Source organism: Chrysemys picta, chromosome 4 (genome assembly GCF_011386835.1).
Source record: "Chrysemys picta bellii isolate R12L10 chromosome 4, ASM1138683v2, whole genome shotgun sequence".
In the NCBI taxonomy this organism is placed as follows: Eukaryota; Metazoa; Chordata; order Testudines; family Emydidae; genus Chrysemys; species Chrysemys picta.
The window spans coordinates 27592963-27610770 of NC_088794.1; the positions used below are offsets into that span (position 1 = coordinate 27592963).

Genomic DNA, 17808 nt, shown 5'->3' on the forward strand with positions numbered 1-17808 from the left:
GATCTCAATCATCCTTGTACCTTTCTCAGGGGCTTCATGTTGCATTACCAGGCCCTCCCACTGCACTGGGTTCCAGGCCAGGGACCTTAGGACAGACCATCAAGGTTCACCACCAAACTCCTTGCTGCCACCTTCCTGGACTTCTTCCTACCAACAGGTCTCTCCTACAGCCCTCTAAGTTCACCCTTCTTTCAGAGCAAGGACTCAAATGTCTCTTCCCTGAACTCCCCCAATAAACCTCAAACCAAAAGTATAAACTTAAACCAATGTCTGCCCTCCTCAGGCTTGACCTTTCATACCTCTGTTCCTCTTGCTCTGTTCCTCCACTGAACATGTTGCAAGGCTCTCTTCCTGGAAGCCCAGCCCCTACCCTTTTATCACCACCAGACCCAGTTCCATCCCAAGTGGCTGCTCCATGTCTCTTCTGGCCTCCTGCTAGATTTTGCTACAAAGGAGAGGATCCCAGGGTCAACTCTCCCCCCAGGAAAAAAATTCTGTCCGTGTCAAAAGCTTGATCCTGCACCACTTAAGTCAATGGGGCTTTTGCCACTCACTTCAATAAGAGCAGGATCAAGCCTGTAGACAGCAGCATGATGTGGTGATTCAGAGTTCTCACCATGGAACCTCAGGAAGTCTCCCTGCAGCCTAGTTTTGGAATGCAGTTCCACTATGTTTGGGCTTCTTTTGGGTGGGGGAAGGTGGTCCCTGCATGTAAACTTCCTGAAGGCAGCCCAATCTGAGGCACTTTCTTGAATAGTTTCTAGGCTGGCTATGGACAAAGAGGGGATGTCACAGAAGCAACCTTTTGCTCAAATCTCTGCTTTCATCACAAAGCAAACTGGAGATTGTGTGCAGCTCCCACAAGGCACAATCCTGGGAGGTGCTCCCCTCCCTTGAAATTAATGGGAAGTGAAGATTCTCAACCAGGATCAGGACCATAAGGACAATGATGAATGTGTCAGGTAGGAAGGAGGTTATTGAAGAGAAAGCTCCAGTTTGCACACATGTACTATACATTTTCTCTTTGCACAAATCCACCAGAGACATGATTGGTTGGTAGATTCATCATGAGTATGATTATCATGTTACCAATATCGACAGCAAGGAATGCCTCAGACAATTTCTGCATGCTAAATTCACTGTTATTCCCCATCTTGTTGCTCTCTGCAGGGTGAGAAATCTACTGGTAATGAGTGAAACTGCACTGCTAACTTATATTGTTGAAAATATTGATTTTAAATATATAGGGGCAGCTCCACAGGTGCTATAAATTCGGTTTAGTCCTTTGAAGTTAATAGTGAAACTGATTTACACCAGTTGCGAATTTGGCTCATAAAATACTTTATGTATAATTGCAAAATATATCATTTTGATTAGAGAAAACGGGAGGAATGTCTTATAAATTTCTCAAAGATTTATAAGAAGAGAAAAATGACCTTGTTCACAACTCCACAAATCACAAAGGATATAAATAATATACATAATGTCAAAACTGTTCATTTATCTTGTTTATCCCTAAGTATCACATGTTTGACCAAAAAAATGACAATCATTCAGACAGTTATTGTAACATACAAAATCTAATATCAAAAGAAGATAACTAAAATAATCAACTGTACACAAATAGATAATCACTATGGTCAGTTATGTACAAGCAATAGAGAGAGTGTATTTTTGAAAATTAAATACTTTGGTTAACAAAAATGCATCTGTGCTAATTTGATTGCCCAAGTTCTCAGAAAAAAAAATGAAAGACTTTCCTCCAGACTCTTGGACTTTAATTCATCTCTATGCTAAGAACAAGCATGAGAAATTTCAATCCTGAACTGTTTTCCAAAGCTATAATTACTGGAAATGGGGACTGAGAATGCAAGCCCCACATCAAGCATAACTGTAAGGAAAATAGCAATTGAATAAGTGCATTCTGGCAAAAATAGTCACAAATAAGCAAATATGGCTAGCAAAGAAAATGCAGAAAGACCAACATATCTGGGATTCCATTCCATATCATACATGCCAAATCTGATGTTTTAAGAATCCAGCCTCTTTTTCGCTTGAGAAGTGCTCATGAACCGATTAAAATGTCCTCATATGTATTTGTTCAGATTTAGCTGATTAATTTCAGGGAGGTTTTTCATCTAGGGTTTACTACAAACAATTCACTATAGAGTATCCATTATTCAAGATTAATCATGGGTTGGTTATATGTTACTAACCACATATATCATGTCGTATTGTTCCTGAGATAGGAGCATAGCTCTTAGTGTTTGTCCATACTTGGGATTATCCCTAACTCAGACAGCGTTGGCCAATAACCACGGTACACAAAGAAAGCTGCTCAGCACCAGTAAAGATTACTTCATTTCAAGCACTGGTATCACCACTGATATATATCATGGCTTTCTTTATATACACTTGGGTTTTGCTCTGATGCAGCTATACCAATTGCTGGCCACCAATGGCTTAATTCAGCAGTTCTCAAACTGACGGTTGGGACCCCAAAGTAGGTCGTGACCCCGTTTTAATGGGGTCACTGGGGCTGACATTTGACTTACTGGGGCCCAGGGCCAGAGCCCAAGCCTCACCACCTGGAGCCAAAGCCCATGGGCTTCAGCCTTGGGTGGCAGAACTCAGGCTTCAGCTTCAGCCCTGGGCAGCAGAGCTCAGGTTACAGGCTCCTCACCCCAGGGCTGAAGCCCAAGTTGGCCCCCGCACCTCAGGTGATGGGCTTGAGCTTTGGCCCCCTGGCCGGGGCAGAAGGGCTCTAGTGGGCTCAGGCTTCGGTTCCCCCTGCTGGGGGTCATGTCGTAATTTTTGTTGTCAGAAGGGAGTCATCGTGCAATGAATTTTGAGAACCCCTGGCTTAATCTGAAGTACAAACAAGACCTTAAATATTTAGGATGCCACGGAGGCTCTGAGTGTATCAGGGAGACAGATAAACTTGATTGGGGGATGTTGACCCTTTTTCTTCCAGGCCACACAAGCCTTGCCAGAGGCATCATTCCCAGAACAGTGTAGGTCACTGTGAGATTTATCGGCTGGATGTTAACATTTAATCTTCTCTAATCACTTACACTTAGAGTAATTGCATGTGAGTGGAGTCCTCGTTTCAAAGGATGCAACTGTGACGGGTTGGACCCCTTGGGAAGCCACCGGATGTGCTGAAATACCACTAAGTCTATCTGTTCTGCCAGCCTGGGCCCCCTTTAACCTGTCTTGCTGAGCCAGGTTCTTAAAACCGCCTCTAACACATACAGGCAGGGCCACAACCAGCTGCAAATCAGCTCTCAGAGGAGGGATAGCTCAGTGGTTTGAGCATTGGCCTGCTAAACCCAGGGTTGTGAGCTCAATCCTTGAGGGGGCCATTTAGGGAACTGCGGGAAAAATCTGTCTGGGGATTAGTCCTGCTTTGAGGAGGGGGTTAGACTAGATGACCTCCTGAGGTCCCTTCCAACCCTGATATTCTATGATAACATTTCCAATGATATCTTGCAAAAAGTACCTCTCAGTTATGTCATATTCATCATAAGCACATTTTCATAAGGAATATGGAATGTAATGTCACAGCAACCAGATCACTGCACTCTTGTCAGGACTCCATGATTCCTGTCTCCCTTTTGTGACCATCCCACATAAAGCAGTGATCATCCCATATGAAGCATACCAAGTGCATTTCATTTATTAGCCTGTGATTTTCTGTCTTTATCACAGCCATAGGCACAAAGCAATTACAGCTATGTTCATGGTTCTAGTTGCAAAGGGTGCCATCTAACCTTTGGGCTTAACCCAAAGCCCAGTGAAATTAGTGGGAATCTTTTCATTGATTTCAATGGGTATTGGAACAGGCCTTTTGTCTGGACACAGATAGTTTAGTTGCCTTTCCATCAGGACTCAGGCTAGAGGCTTCAGGAATCCTGTCACCCTGCTGTATCAAACAGTGTCCCCACACCAAATAAATATATTTCTCTCCAGTGGAAGAACTCATCCATGACTTCACTATCTGCAAATAATCAAGAATGCAAGCTTATAATCAGCAAGCATTTGCTCATCCATTTGTAATCACAAATGAACTTGAACTGGACTGAAATCAATTTATTTTTAAACTTGAGCAAATTCTTGGGTTGGTTTCGGGTTTTTTTTAACTGAATTCACCTAATTCTTCCCAGTCCAGTTCTGTTGTACACACATTAAGGAGAATGTTTGTTTGTTTTTAAATGGAGAGGATTCAGAGAAGAGCTACAAGAATGATTGAATTCTGGAAAATACGACTTACAATGGGAGAATCACTCTTTTTAGGCTATCACAGAGAAGGTTAAGAGGAGACTTGACCATGGTCTATACTTACGCACACAGCGAGAAAATTTCTGGGAGCAGAGGTCTCTTTATTCTAGCAGGCAAAGACATAATGAGATGCAGTGGCTGCAAGCTGATGCTAGAAAAATTCCAACAAGAAATAAAATGCACATTTTGAAAAGTGAGAGCAATCAACCATTGCCAAGGGATGTCTTTAAAGTATATGACAACATAGTTCAACCACAAATTATTGGGCTTGCTGCATGAATTACTGGGTGAGTATCTATGGCCTCAGTTATGCAAGAGGCCAGGCTGGATGATCATAACATTCCTTTTTGGTCTTAAAATCTATGAACCTGTGAATATACCTGTGTCACCCAGTCCACCAAACCAAGCCAAACCAGAAATGATAACTGGGGCATAAAGCATCACTCGAGATGCATGTTCAGACATAACCAAAGATGCACATGAATTTTCAATTGGTCATAAATGGGTACTGAAATTGATTGAGGCAGACATGTAGGCAAAGACATTCCAAAAATGGAACTCTAAAGTTAGCCTCTAAAATACATGATCTGATTTTCAAAAGTGCTGAGCAACCAGACACTCCCCTTGATCTCAAGGCCTGGGCTTCTCTCTTTTGATCTCTGCTGAACCAATTCACTTGACATCTGACGACAGTCTCCCTGAATTTGGAAGGTGAAAGTGCAAATTCTGTAGGCACCAATGAACTTTCAACCAAGTAGAGAGCATCCACATGGGGAAAAAAACTGAGAATTTAGCCTATGCCTCTTCCCTGATTCATTCTTTGATGTGGTCTCTCATCAAGGTTTGCAACACTGGGACCACATCCTTGGGGAACTCAGAAAAAGTTCATGTGTCTGGTGAAACTACAAAACTGGCAGAGGTACACTAGATGACATTTGTGTATCAGCAGGAGTATTCTCCTCAATGACCACCTCCTTTCCCCTCCTGCTTGACTCATTCAGAAATTTCGCAGGCAGAGCTGTGCAAAATTCAGCCTTCAAGTCTTAACCCTTTGCAGAGTAGTTACCACCAGGTCCATGTACATATTCCCAGATGAAGGTTCATGTGTTCCCACATCTTTGGAGGTTTATCAGAACAGGTTGGACAAACACCTGGCAGGAATGGTCCATTCTTGGTCCTGCCTCAGATACTTCTCAAGGTCCCTCCCAGCCCTACTTCTCAATGATTCTATGGATCTGAATGTTTGCTATGAGGTTAGACCAGCACCCCCAAACAAAGCTAGTCTGACACAAGTAGATGCTTTGTAGACATCCTTGCTCTCCAATCCCTTGCTTTCATTCATGTCTCTCAATACTGCTGAAGCTTATAGGCAACCCTCAGTTTTCCAACACAAATAAATCTCTAATTCAGTGTGAATGTATATATTATGATGGGTCTGTGATGCAACAATTCAATGTTATGTTGCAGTAGAGCCACAGAACAGTCTTGATGCAACATTGTTTAGTTTGTGGTGCAGTGTCCCGACCTCATGATTTGCTTTCTCCCCACCACCACCCATACAGCCTAAAGAGAGTAGAACTATGGTCTTGTAGGTAAGGCACTGGTCTGGGGGCTTAGGAGATGTGGAGTCAATTCCTGGCTGTGCTACAGCCTCCCCCAGTGACCTTGGGCAAGTCACTTAATCTCTGTGTGCCTCTATCCCCAATCTTCTGCTTCTATGCTGTATCCTTTCCTCCCACTTTACTTTGTTTATTTAGACTGTAAGCTCTTCGTGGGAGAGCCTGACTCAGTCTACGTGTAGGGTGCCTAGCACATTGAGGCCCCAGTTTCAGTTGGCACCCCAACACTAAGGCAATAGAAATAAAGAATAACAAGCCCAGACTCTTTCCTGTTGTTCTTTGCTTTCCAGGGAGGAAGACATGGTGTCAGAACAATATTTTGAAATTTTTGGTTTGGCTAACGTGTCTGTTTGCACGGGGGAGTATTCACGAAGCAAAAGGAGGGAATGTTGCACAGTTCTCCTGGTGGCATCTGTGAGTGAATCACATAGGGAGAAGGAGGATGTTTATTAAGGAGAAAGCTCCTCGGGGTGGTTTTATCCACAGGTGTCTTGGTAACCAGCTATCATAGGAAGTGAATAGACAAAAAAGTCAGGACAATTTTGTGGGGTTTGAGGCAAATATTTTGTAAATGTCACCTGACTGTGGCAAGGACTAAATTCATTTGTCCAAACTGGGTATGCAAAATATGTAGCTGTGACTATGTGAGGCCAATTCCATTTTCAATCAGTTACATATAGGTGGGCAAAAATCTACGCATGTCCATCAAAGGGTAAAGATAAGTGGGGGGATGGGGGTTGGGGTGGTGCCATCTATTTAAGTGTGTTTGTGGATTTTGAACAGTTTAGGCCAGATTCTTCTCTCAGTTTACAACAGTGTCCATCTGGAGTAACTCCATTGACACCAGTGAAATGACTCCAGATTTATGCTGGTGTAATGAAAGTAAAATCTGGCCCTATGGGTGTAACTTTCACTCCATAATGTCATCAGTGGACTTAGGGTCCAAATTCCTTAAAAACACATAAGTGCACAAACTTGCGTGTGTAAAATGAGCCTGAGCAAACAGGAAGCCTGGTGATAAGTGTTTGCACACTGATGCCCCCAAGCACACACTTAACTGGCCTCTGTAGAAAATCAGGCCTGGAGTGTTAACAGTATTGCCAACACCAAAAGCTCAGAAATCATGTGTCAGATTGCAAGAAAATCACAAGACTGGTCCAAAATTCATGAGATTTTGTTTTAAATTATATTGTGCTTCATTGTCTATCTTCTGAGTTCTGAGCTCCCCTACCGTGTGTGTGTGTGTGTGTGTGTGTGTGTGTGTGTAACAGATCAGTGTTGTCAGCTCCCCCAAATGTATAGAGAGGCGACTTTGGCCCCCACTTCAGGAGCTCTCACTGACTGCATGAGAGTGCAGAGCTTTCAGCTTCTGCCTTCTCCCCAATCCCCAACCTTCTAATTCATGTATTCTGTGTCCCTTCCAGACCCACAGCTGCCGCTTCCCCAGCCTAGCAATTAATTATCCACCCCCTACCCCCACATCAATTCTGACCTCACATCAGTTCTGCCCCCCCGCCACCCAGCCTAACCTCTACTCCTCCTGCAGCCTCAAGGGTTCTTCACCCTCCTCACCTAGGCCTGGAGTAGGGGGTGCAGCTGCAGCAGGGTCCCCTTTTTGCCCCTCCCAGCCCTGGTGTTGCAGAGATGGAAAAGGAAGTGGGAGGACCAGGGAGCAGAGCAGATTTACCCATTATTCATGGGAAGGGAGTTGCCCTGAGCTGCTGGGTTCTTTCAACTACCTTCTTCTCCCTCTCCTCCTCCAGGCCATCTCACAGCCAGTGAGAACCCCTCCTCTGCTCCTTATGGGTGGCGAGACAGCTCAGCCTGCCTCAGGCAGCAGCCTGGATTGGCTGCTCTTTCCCAGGAGGTGGGGAAGTGAGTAAGGCAGCCCATCAGAGGGGTCTTACTCCAGGCATGTCTGTAGTTTGTGAGAAAGATGGAGCTCCTCAAGTGGGTTAAGACTGGCTTAAGTGTCAACTAACATCAAGTTATTCCTGAGGCAATTATGACTGTCGGCAACTCTGTGGCAATTCAGGATTGTCTAGGTACTTCCCAAGTTTTAATAGAATTTACTACCCAGGAGGATTATAAACGTCTATAATTGGCATGTGTTACACTGGGCAAAATCAATCCCCTTTGCTAACCAAGCCAGCTATCAATACATGGGGAATACATGGACCAAAAGACCAGGAAGCTAAGGGGCAAATCAAGGGGTTTAAGAATCGAGGGCAGAATATGGTACTTAAGATACATGCATGTCATTCCCACTGATTTCAATGGAACTGTGAATATAGGTAAGATCTGACCCTCAGGTTACTAATTGTCCCCTCAGTTAGTGTTCATGGAAGTAAAGGACTCTTTAGGCAAAGTACAGGTAAGGCGTCTCACATAGCTCTGCCAATGCACCTCAGACCTCTTCTAGCAGCACTCCTGACATTCTCCCTTAGCAGGGTTGGTGTAAAAGACTGGAGTTACTTACCACCTGATCCAATTCTCAATGAAATCAACATCAACTGTCACTGAATTGTCAATGACTGCACTGGGAATTGGATCAACCTTAATTCTTATCACTTTGCCAGATGGCTTTCTGCACTAATAAGTCTCTTGGCCTGCTGACCTGGAAGGTCATTCGAGGTACTGAAGGGTTTTCTCAGATTTTGCAATGGGATGAGAACAGATTTGGCTAAAGAATGACTGACATTTCCACTGGAAAGGATTCTCAACGTGATTAGATAGTGAGATTAGCACATTGGGCCAAGGGAGCTGAGGACAGATGGAGTCTGTCTCTGAATCACGTTACCATCTGTCTCTCCTGCTAGAAGATGCTTACAGTGATGAAGTATAAGTAGAGATTCAAACAGGAAATATTGGCAGCCATTAGGCATATACTCAGAAACTCTCAGAAGTTTTGCATGAACAACTGAGTGTTCTCTGGAGCCTGTAGATAACTTCATGAGCTCTCCAGAGATCAGGCACATCCTCAATAGCTCTCCAGAGATAACCTCTCTACCTTCTCTTTCAGCCTTTCCTGTAGCAGTTCCTCCACTCTACTCCACCTGTCTGTTAGAGTCCCTCAGGGAACTGTTCTTGGCCCCCTCCTCTTCTCCCTCTACACATATCACAGGGTGACCTCACTCAATCACTTACCAGGCCCAGTCTGCTTTACCAGTGTTGCCTGCTTCAATATTCTCTTGATTTCCTTTTCCCACTCATCTCTGTGTCTTTTTCCATGCTGTAACCATGTATGAAACCACTGGGTCTACTTGCAGAACAAGGTACTACTCAGCATGAGTAGGGATGGCAGAATCCAACACTCATAGTCAGTGGGCATTTTTCTGTATACTTCATCAGGCACTAGATCAGGCCCTTAGTCATGAAAAGGCAAGTGGATATATCCAGTGCTACACCACTCAGCTGTGTCCTTCACTTCTCTAGATGATCTAGGGCTACTCTCTTTTGATTGTACCCTTTCCACTCCTGGATATCTGTGACTGAGAATTAATCTTCCCAAGATTTCCCTTTTGCACTCCCTCAGTCCCAGACTAGCTGCAATTGAGGCCAAATTGCTGAGGCCCCAGTTCCAGTGCCAAATTAGCCTTAAATCATGGACAATCTCCATGGCTGTGTCTATACTAGAATTTGTTTACTCACTACTACCAGTAGGGGAAGCACTAGTATAGACCCGATTCGAGGCATCTAGTGTGTGTCATCTAAGCCTGATCAGAGCAGGTCTACATGGCACAGTGCTTAAAATGCCAGAAGCCAATGGCACATTTTCTAAACAAGGGCTTCCACCATTGCTATCATAACTGGAGAGGAATCAGAGGTAGCAACAGTGGCCTGGGATTTAAGGAAACATTTCCTAGTGCAGATGAGTCCTCTGTCCTGCTGTCCAAGCGCCGGACTGTTTGTGACTGACAGTTAATACCCTCTAACTACTGGCTTGTAAACTTTTCAGAGCAAGATCCAAGTCCTCCTATGTGTTTATATAATGCTCATCAAAATGGGGTCCCAATCTTGACTGGGCTGTACTGCAACACAAATAGTAACCCAATGCTGATCTGTAACTATGGGCTGATCTTTCTTGCCCTCCCTTTCGGATCCCAGATTCCCCTTTCCCCCAAACAGACCCGTAACAATGTGGCACCACTGAATGCTGAGATTGGAAGGTTATCTTGATGTCTATGCGACAAACTGTTGCCCTGACCTACCAAGGACATTATGTGACTTCAGTGGGGTGACTGTCATTTACATATGTTACAACTCACTTTAACCCCCAGATAATTCAGAGAACTATGATGTGATACAGGACAAAGTTCGACTGCCTTGATAGCTGGGGTGAAGTCTGTTTTATCTGTTATCACCCTGGTTGATAGCTCAGTAGCCCTCATTTAAACAAGCAAACACTGAAACACTTGTCCAACAGAGGATAGTTGTGCGAGTGATGGTGCCACTGAGATTGCTCCTATGCAGGAAATCCTATGCACCATGCGGGAGCAGAACTTACAGTAACTCCCTGTGGCCCCAGCACTGGGGGTGTGCCAAGATGGGGAGAGGAAGCATAGGCAGTAGCCAGTTACCCCAGGGGTGGGGGGGAGGCATAACTATCTAACACAGACTAGCCTACTTGTCTGCTCTAGTCTATATTGGACCAACACAGAACCAGCCCCCAGATGAGGGAACCCTTTCCCACTCTCTTGTGCTCCCTCCTACCCTCCCCACAAAAACTCCAGTTTCCATTGCAGACAATCTAGCCCAGGACTTCTAACCTCACAGTGACCTTTTAAGGAACATAGACAGTTCCTGGTGGGTAGGGTCTGATGCTAGGCTATCTGCTTTGCCTGATGCTATAATGATACATTGCTACATGTTCTGCAGGGATCACTGCTGTTTCTGCATTTCAGCCAGATTGAGGGACATCTCCTCACATTCCAAGGGTTTATACGTCACAGTTATGTTGGAAACTTTGTGAAGTACCCGCCTCTTAAACACTCCATATTACCTGCACTCTTGCTCTGCCCCTCTCACCCTCTCTTTGTCTGGATCTGAAATTAAAACTTGCATGTGTTGATTTCCAGGAACACAAATCGCTCCTCTGCGTCTTTAAGTCTGCCTGCTTTAGACTCTGTCCAAATCTTTGGTGATGGGGGGAGGGGAAATGGACAGGAAGGACAGTCCTGGGGGGAATTCCTGTCACTGGCCAGCTAGCATCTTTAGTCTTGTAATCTCACTTTCTCTCTTCCCGTCACTCAAAGCTGATGTTAAGCTTCACACACACGTGCGCATGTGGGTCCACCACAGAAACTAATAGAAGTACATGAACCCCTTTCAAGCACCTGAATGTAGTGCAGCCTCAGCAACCTGGTCATTTGAAACCGTGCAATTCTGTCCTTATGTGAAACATCCCCTGCTAATCCAATCCTGAGTTCCCTCCCGGCTCTGCCAGTGCACGTCAGTATTAACCTGAAGCCTCCCTACCCCCCAGCTATATAGGTCCACTAGACTGGGGATCAGGAGACTTGGGTGCTAGTCCCAGCTGATCACTACCTTGTTGTGTGACCTTGGGCAAGTCACTGCACGGTGCCTCAGTTTCCCCTTCTGTAAAAATGGGCTCATGATACTGACTTCCTTTGTAAAGCACTTTGAGATCTAGGGATGAAATGAACTAAGTATTAATATAACATAATTTTTACATTTCTGGGCTTCCCACACAACTCTGTTAATAATTCAGTCCTAACCAACAGCCTTCCGGCTGTTCCTGGTCTGGGCTCCCCACGTTGCTGTGCCAACGCATCTCAGTTCTGAGCTGCATCCCTCACCATTCTAACATCTGAACCTCAACACCACCTATTTATTCCAGTTCTGGAGATCTTTAGACAGATACCTCCCTATGGATTGTGTATAACAGATTGCTAATATGAACTAAAAGATTTCCAGGCTAGGATAAGCTAACTCCACAACAAAACTCATTTTATTTGTGTCCAAAATCACGTTTTAATCCTAATGCTATTTTAAGGAAACTTACCTGGATCTTCGTTACCTAAGTCTTTCAAAGCTGGCAACCTCACAAGTGTGAGCTCAGCGCATTAAGCAGCATGTGCGGGGGAGGACTGGATTGCTTCAGAGCCTTGGCACCTGCTGAGAGAAGGAAGAAGATGGCCACCTTGGGGCAAAATGCTTTGCCATAATGTTGACAAACAAAGTTAGTTCCCTGCCCTCCAGGTTCCTTTCAATGTGCAGTGGAGCAAGTGTTTCAAAACAAGCCAAGAGATTCAATTTCAAAGTAAATATAAATAAATAAAATACACAAATGCAACAGAAAATTGAAAATGTAAATGAAAAGTCAGGCAAGTCCGAAGTTAATGTTCTCATGGCACCATTAATTCCACCACTTTGAAGATGGAGAATAGATGTTATAATGAGTAATTCAACCAACTACAAATGTGGCCAAGTTATACAGGATTTAGTGGTATTTCTATGGTGTGCATTGATTTTTAGTACTAGTATTTATGTGTAACACAATAGTGCCAGTCAGAGATCAGGGTCCCGTTGTACTAGATATTGTACACATGTATAATAAGATTGTCCCAGCCCCAAAGACCTTACAATACGATGAGATACAACAGGTGGTGGTAAGAAACAAGGGCACGGGGAGGCCCAGGTGACAGTGAAATGATCATATTTGATATAACCTACAGTAGTCACAGTCTCTGAGCATGTCAAGGCTCCTTCCCCACTCTGAACTTTAGGGTACAGATGTGGGGGTCTGCATGAAAACTTCTAAGCTTAACTACCAGCTTAGATCTGATCCGCTGCCACCACTCCCAATGGGCTAACTCCCTTCCCTGGGTAGCCTTGAGAGACTCTTCCACCAACTTCCTGGTGAACACTGATCCAAAACTCCTTGGATCTTAAAACAATGAGGAATTAATCATTCCCCCCCTCCTTCCCTTTCCCCCCACCAATTCCTGGGAGTTCAGATCAATCCCCTTGGATTTTAGAACAAGGAAAAATCAATCAGATTCTTAAAAAGAAGGCTGTTAATTAAAGAAAAAGGTAAAAATCATCTCTGTAAAATCAGGATGGAAAATAACTTTACAGGGTAATCAAACTTAAAGAGCCCAGAGGAACCCCCTCTAGCCTTAGGTTCAAAGTTACAGCAAACAGAGATAAACACTCTAGCAAAAGGTACATTTACAAGTTAATTAAACAAAGATAAAACTAACATGCTTAGCCTGGCTGTACTTACAAGTTTGAAATATGAGAGACTTGTTCAGAAAGATTTGGAGAGCCTGGATTGATGTCTGGTCCCTCTTAGTCCCAAGAGCGAACTCTCCCCAAAACAAAGAGCACAAACAAAAGCCTTCCCCCCACCAAGATTTGAAAGTATCTTGTCCCCTTGGTCCTTTGGGTCAGTTGTCAGCCAGGTTACCTGAGCTTCTTAACCCTTTACAGGTAAAAGGATTTTGGAGTCTCTGACCAGGAGGGATTTTATAGTATTGTACACAGGAGGGCTGTTACCCTTCCCTTTATAGTTATGACAGAGCATCTCACCCCACTGGTGTGAGGTCGGAAAGTATTACGGTCTCCATTTTGCAGATAAGGAAACCAAAGCACAGAAAGGTAAGGGACTTGCCCAAGTTCACAAAGGAAAGTGTGTAGTAGGCTAGAAGTAAAATGCAGATTAACTAATTCCTAGTCCCCTCTGCCTCAACTGCAGGACCACTCATTTTTCACTCAAGATCACTCTCACCTTGCAAACAGTGATGCTAGGTGTAGTTATTACTTGCATTACAGACTTCTTCAGAAAACACAGGGGCTGGCAGTTCAGTAGATGGTGCACACTCTTGGTTCTGACTCAGCATGAAGCCATGGGCACAGAGGCACTTATGTGGTTGTGCCTATATCTATATTAACACTACTTATGACAGCAGACACTATAAGGCTGCCCGAGGTCATGCCGCAGTAAATTAGTAGCTGAGCTGGGATCAGAACTACTGTTCTCCCTAGTGTCACCTCTCACTCTAAAGCACCAGTATCACACGAGGAGAAAACATGTGTGCATAGCCACTCCTCACCACTCAGCAATGGGGGAGTATTTCCCCCAGTATAGGGTGATACAAACTCCTACCAGGGGCAAAGAGTTCAAGAAAAAAGAATTGCTCTGGGAAGAAGAGGTTAAAGTCACATGCGGGTGCTTTTCTGCTTAAAAGTCTCCTGGGGATGGAGGGGGTAGCCTAAAACCTGATTTATGAAGCAATATCCCCAAACTTAATGCAAAATCTTGATAAGAATGTTCTTTATGGCAGGAAAAGAGGATTGGTGAGTGAGGGAAAGGGGAAAACAAAGGAGTCAATTCTCTTGATTTTGCCTGCTGGCTTCAGAACAAGGCAAACACATCTATGGAGTAGAGATATTTGTACTCACATCCTTGAGGGGCTCATTAGACTTTATACAGTCCAGCAAGGAGGGCCCCCCGTTTTCATACAACCCCTCTGCAAAGGGGTAGTTGAGTGTGAACAGAAAAGAAATGCTCATAGACCTGAGCACAGCAAGATATGTCTGCACTACAGCTGGGAAGTGTGATTCCCAACACAGGTAGACACTCTAGCTCAGCTTGGGCTAGCCACCCAAGTCCAAGCTTGCCCAACCCCCTGGGCCCAAGCTCAGGTGGCTAACCCAAGCCACCACCTGAGCAGCAGTGTCCACACTGCTATTTTTAGCATGCTAGCTCAAGTTGAGCTAGTGTGAGTCTACCTACCTGCACTGGGAATCACACTCACACACATCCCAACAGCAGTGTAGACATACCCTGGCAGACTCCGTTCAAAAGTCACCCCACATTCTGTGCTGCCCTCAGGTACATGGGTGAAACTCCCATTAATGGCAACAAGGTAAATCAGAACAGACTTGGGTTCTCTCTATCTACAGGGTACCCTATCATTTAAAGCTTTGGTGGGAATACCAGCTCCAGCGGTTGGGAAGAGGATACAAAGAGTTTCACTAGCTAGGATGACAGTTCAAATCCAGTACAGAAGACTCATGACTGAAGTTGGTACCATCTGATGGCTGTTTACTGGCCTAAGTAGAGCAAGATGGTGGGATTCAGTCCATTTCCTAGTGGGGCCAGTATCCACATCACAACTGGTATTAAGTGGCTCCTTCATGTCAGGGCTGAGGTACATTGGCAGAGCACTGGAAGGGCTAAACTTGTCACTATCTGTGCTGTGCCAGTTCTGTGGATGAAGAGAGGATTTCTGTTTCCAGGGCTATAAGGTGGGCTGGCCTATATTCCACCCTGGTACCACAAACCACCAAGAGTATAAATTGGTGAGCCCAGGCGTGCTGCTGGCATGGTTCACTGATACACTTGCCCTTTCTGCACTGAGATTAAGTGTAAAGGGAAACCCTGGCTGGTAAGCCCTCCTGCTGTGTAAATCTACCAGGGTACCATCACCAAGTGCATCTTTATTATTGTTTTGCCTTATGCTCCAGGTACAACTCAACTTAGCAGCAGATTGAAGGGGCCTCCTTCCTGCTCCAGCCTTTTATATTATTTGTTTTCTTCTCCTAGCTAGTAAGCTAATTATCTCATTAGCTCATCAGACTCCTTACAGGTGCAAATGACTCCCTCTAACTGTTCAAACCCAGACTACCTTACTCCCTCCTACTCTAACTGTGCCCAGTTTCTGGGTCTTCTAAGTGACCAGGGTGCTGGCTCCCAAAAGGGACTTTATTTATAGTTGCTAACAGCACCGTCTCAAAGAAAGATACTGGTGCATGTCTACCTGCAATCAGGCTACCACCCCTCTTCTGTCTCCTCTACAACATCTTCTTGGGGTTCTGGCTGCACTTTTCCTTGCATCCTTCTGTTTATTCACATCCCATCCCCAGTAAGCTCAGGAATCTCATCACCAACCCCCCCCCCCCCAAGGACTGGCCAAAATGGCCACTTACCAGTCAGGAGGAGGAAGCTGGCAGAGGATGTTCTCTGTGGCTGTGGGCCCAATTTCCTGGCACATCTGCATTCATGGATCTTGGCACCATGCCTCTGTGTGCCACCCACTAACTCCCTTGATTTCAGAGCAAAAGGAGCTGTCTGGGCTTTTCTGCTCAGTGTCCCCTTCCAGATCCCTTAGTTTGAACCTTTGACCCAATGCCTTTCTTCTTTTGTTTTTCATTGCCCTCAAGCCATTCAGTTGACCCCGTGTTCTTTTGACTCCTCCCCTCTTCTGAAGGTGAGGTCTGATGTTCTCATAGGTGGAACCCCTTTTGGGGCCCCAATGGTTCTCTCATGCCCCAGGCTGGCTTGGGATCTAGCAGCCCCTCTCTCCGGAGGGATTAGGGTTATTGGGCATCACCGATGGTTTGTGGATTCAGGTGAATTAATAGTGTGCTCTGCTTCTTCCCTTGCAAGCATCAGGGAACACGGTTGGCACTGATCTCATCCCAATCACTAATAAAGCCAGCAGAGCTCTGAGAGCCCATGGGGCATTGGGAGGGAAATGGCTGCCCTGGAGAGGTAGTTTTATGTAAACAAATCCAGATTATTCACGCACATGCAAGCAGGCACACATGAAAATACGCACGGCCCAGAGCCACCCACAACATACCTGGTCACAAACATGCCCCAAAAATATGCACACAGAATCATTGTTGACAATCCCTTAGAGTTTGAGGAAGATTTCCTTAAAATGCTAGCCAGACAGTTATCGCTGGTGGTTCTGCCGGCGGTTAATGAGACCGACCCAGGATCCACAGATCTTGTCACAAGTGGGGTAGACATTTCCCAATGGAAAGGGCAGATCTGGATTGGTGAGTCAGGCTGCGGCACATTCTTTCCTCCTTTCCCGTGTCTCCATTGGATCTCAAAATACTGGGATCCTTGCCACAAGGTCCTTTTCCATTTTGGTCGGTTGAGGGCTTGGGTTTCCCCATGAGTTTATTTCAATATTGCACTTCTTCATGTTGGCTTTGAGGGTGTCTTTGAAGTGCTTTTTTTGCCTGCCCTGTATCCATTGGCCTTGGCTCAGTTGTGAGAACATGACCTACTTTGGGAGTCAATTTTCTGGCATCCAAAGAACACGACCAGCCCAATGGAGTTGGTTGTGGATGATCATAGCTTCAATGCTGGAGGTTTTGGCTTGGGACAGAACACTGATGTTGGTGCGTCAGTCATCCCACTTGATTCAGAAGATCTTGTGGAGGCAACACTGAGGGTATCGTTCAAGAACTTTGAGGTGTCTACTGTACGTGATGCAGGTTTTGGCACCATACACAAGAGCAGGGCTAAGAACAGCCAGGTACACGAGAAACTTGGTTTGAGTTGATATGTCACGACCTTCGAAGCCACAGAATTATAGGGAGTTGGGCAAGAACAGACCACTTGTGTCCTCCCACGTGCAATTCTGCAGGATTTCTCAGTCCCTCATTCCTACAAATGGCTTCCCTAGCCTGCTCCTGAATTTCTACAATGGTGGTGCTTTGGCCAGATGTATATGCATATAAAGGCATGGCCATGAGCCATATACACATGCACATACTCGAGAGGCTTTGAGTAACATCTCCAAGCGGTGTGCATGGGTATCTGTGCATAGCTAAGCCCATGCCCACACAGGCACGTGCATCTGGTCATTACAGAAGAAGTTAGGAGAGACATTTGTTGGAATGAGGTAATGAGAGATCCTGCCAAACTGCAGACTGGAGGAGCCACGTTTTAGTGCGTGTGCATCTGCACACATAATGATGGACTCATTCATCCAGACACGTGTACATCTAGGGAATCCTCCAAGTGCATATCTGCAGCCAGCACTCAGGGGCAGGCAGCAGCCACTGGCTAGCTAAGAGCCAGAGGGGCCAGATCCAGCAATAAAATCAGAGAGGCAGGAATGGGAATCAGCTTTGAACT

General features: G+C 45.2%; 1 long non-coding RNA gene across 1 annotated transcript; it reads right to left on the reverse strand.

The window, feature by feature from the left end:
- Window positions 1–1645: 1645 nt before the first annotated feature.
- Window positions 1646–13394, reverse strand: LOC135982722 (uncharacterized). Its single transcript, XR_010600270.1, has 3 exons — window positions 13150–13394; window positions 11926–12038; window positions 1646–4432 (listed from the first exon to the last, which is right to left on the reverse strand). It is a non-coding gene; the product is annotated as an uncharacterized LOC135982722 (long non-coding RNA).
- Window positions 13395–17808: the final 4414 nt, after the last annotated feature.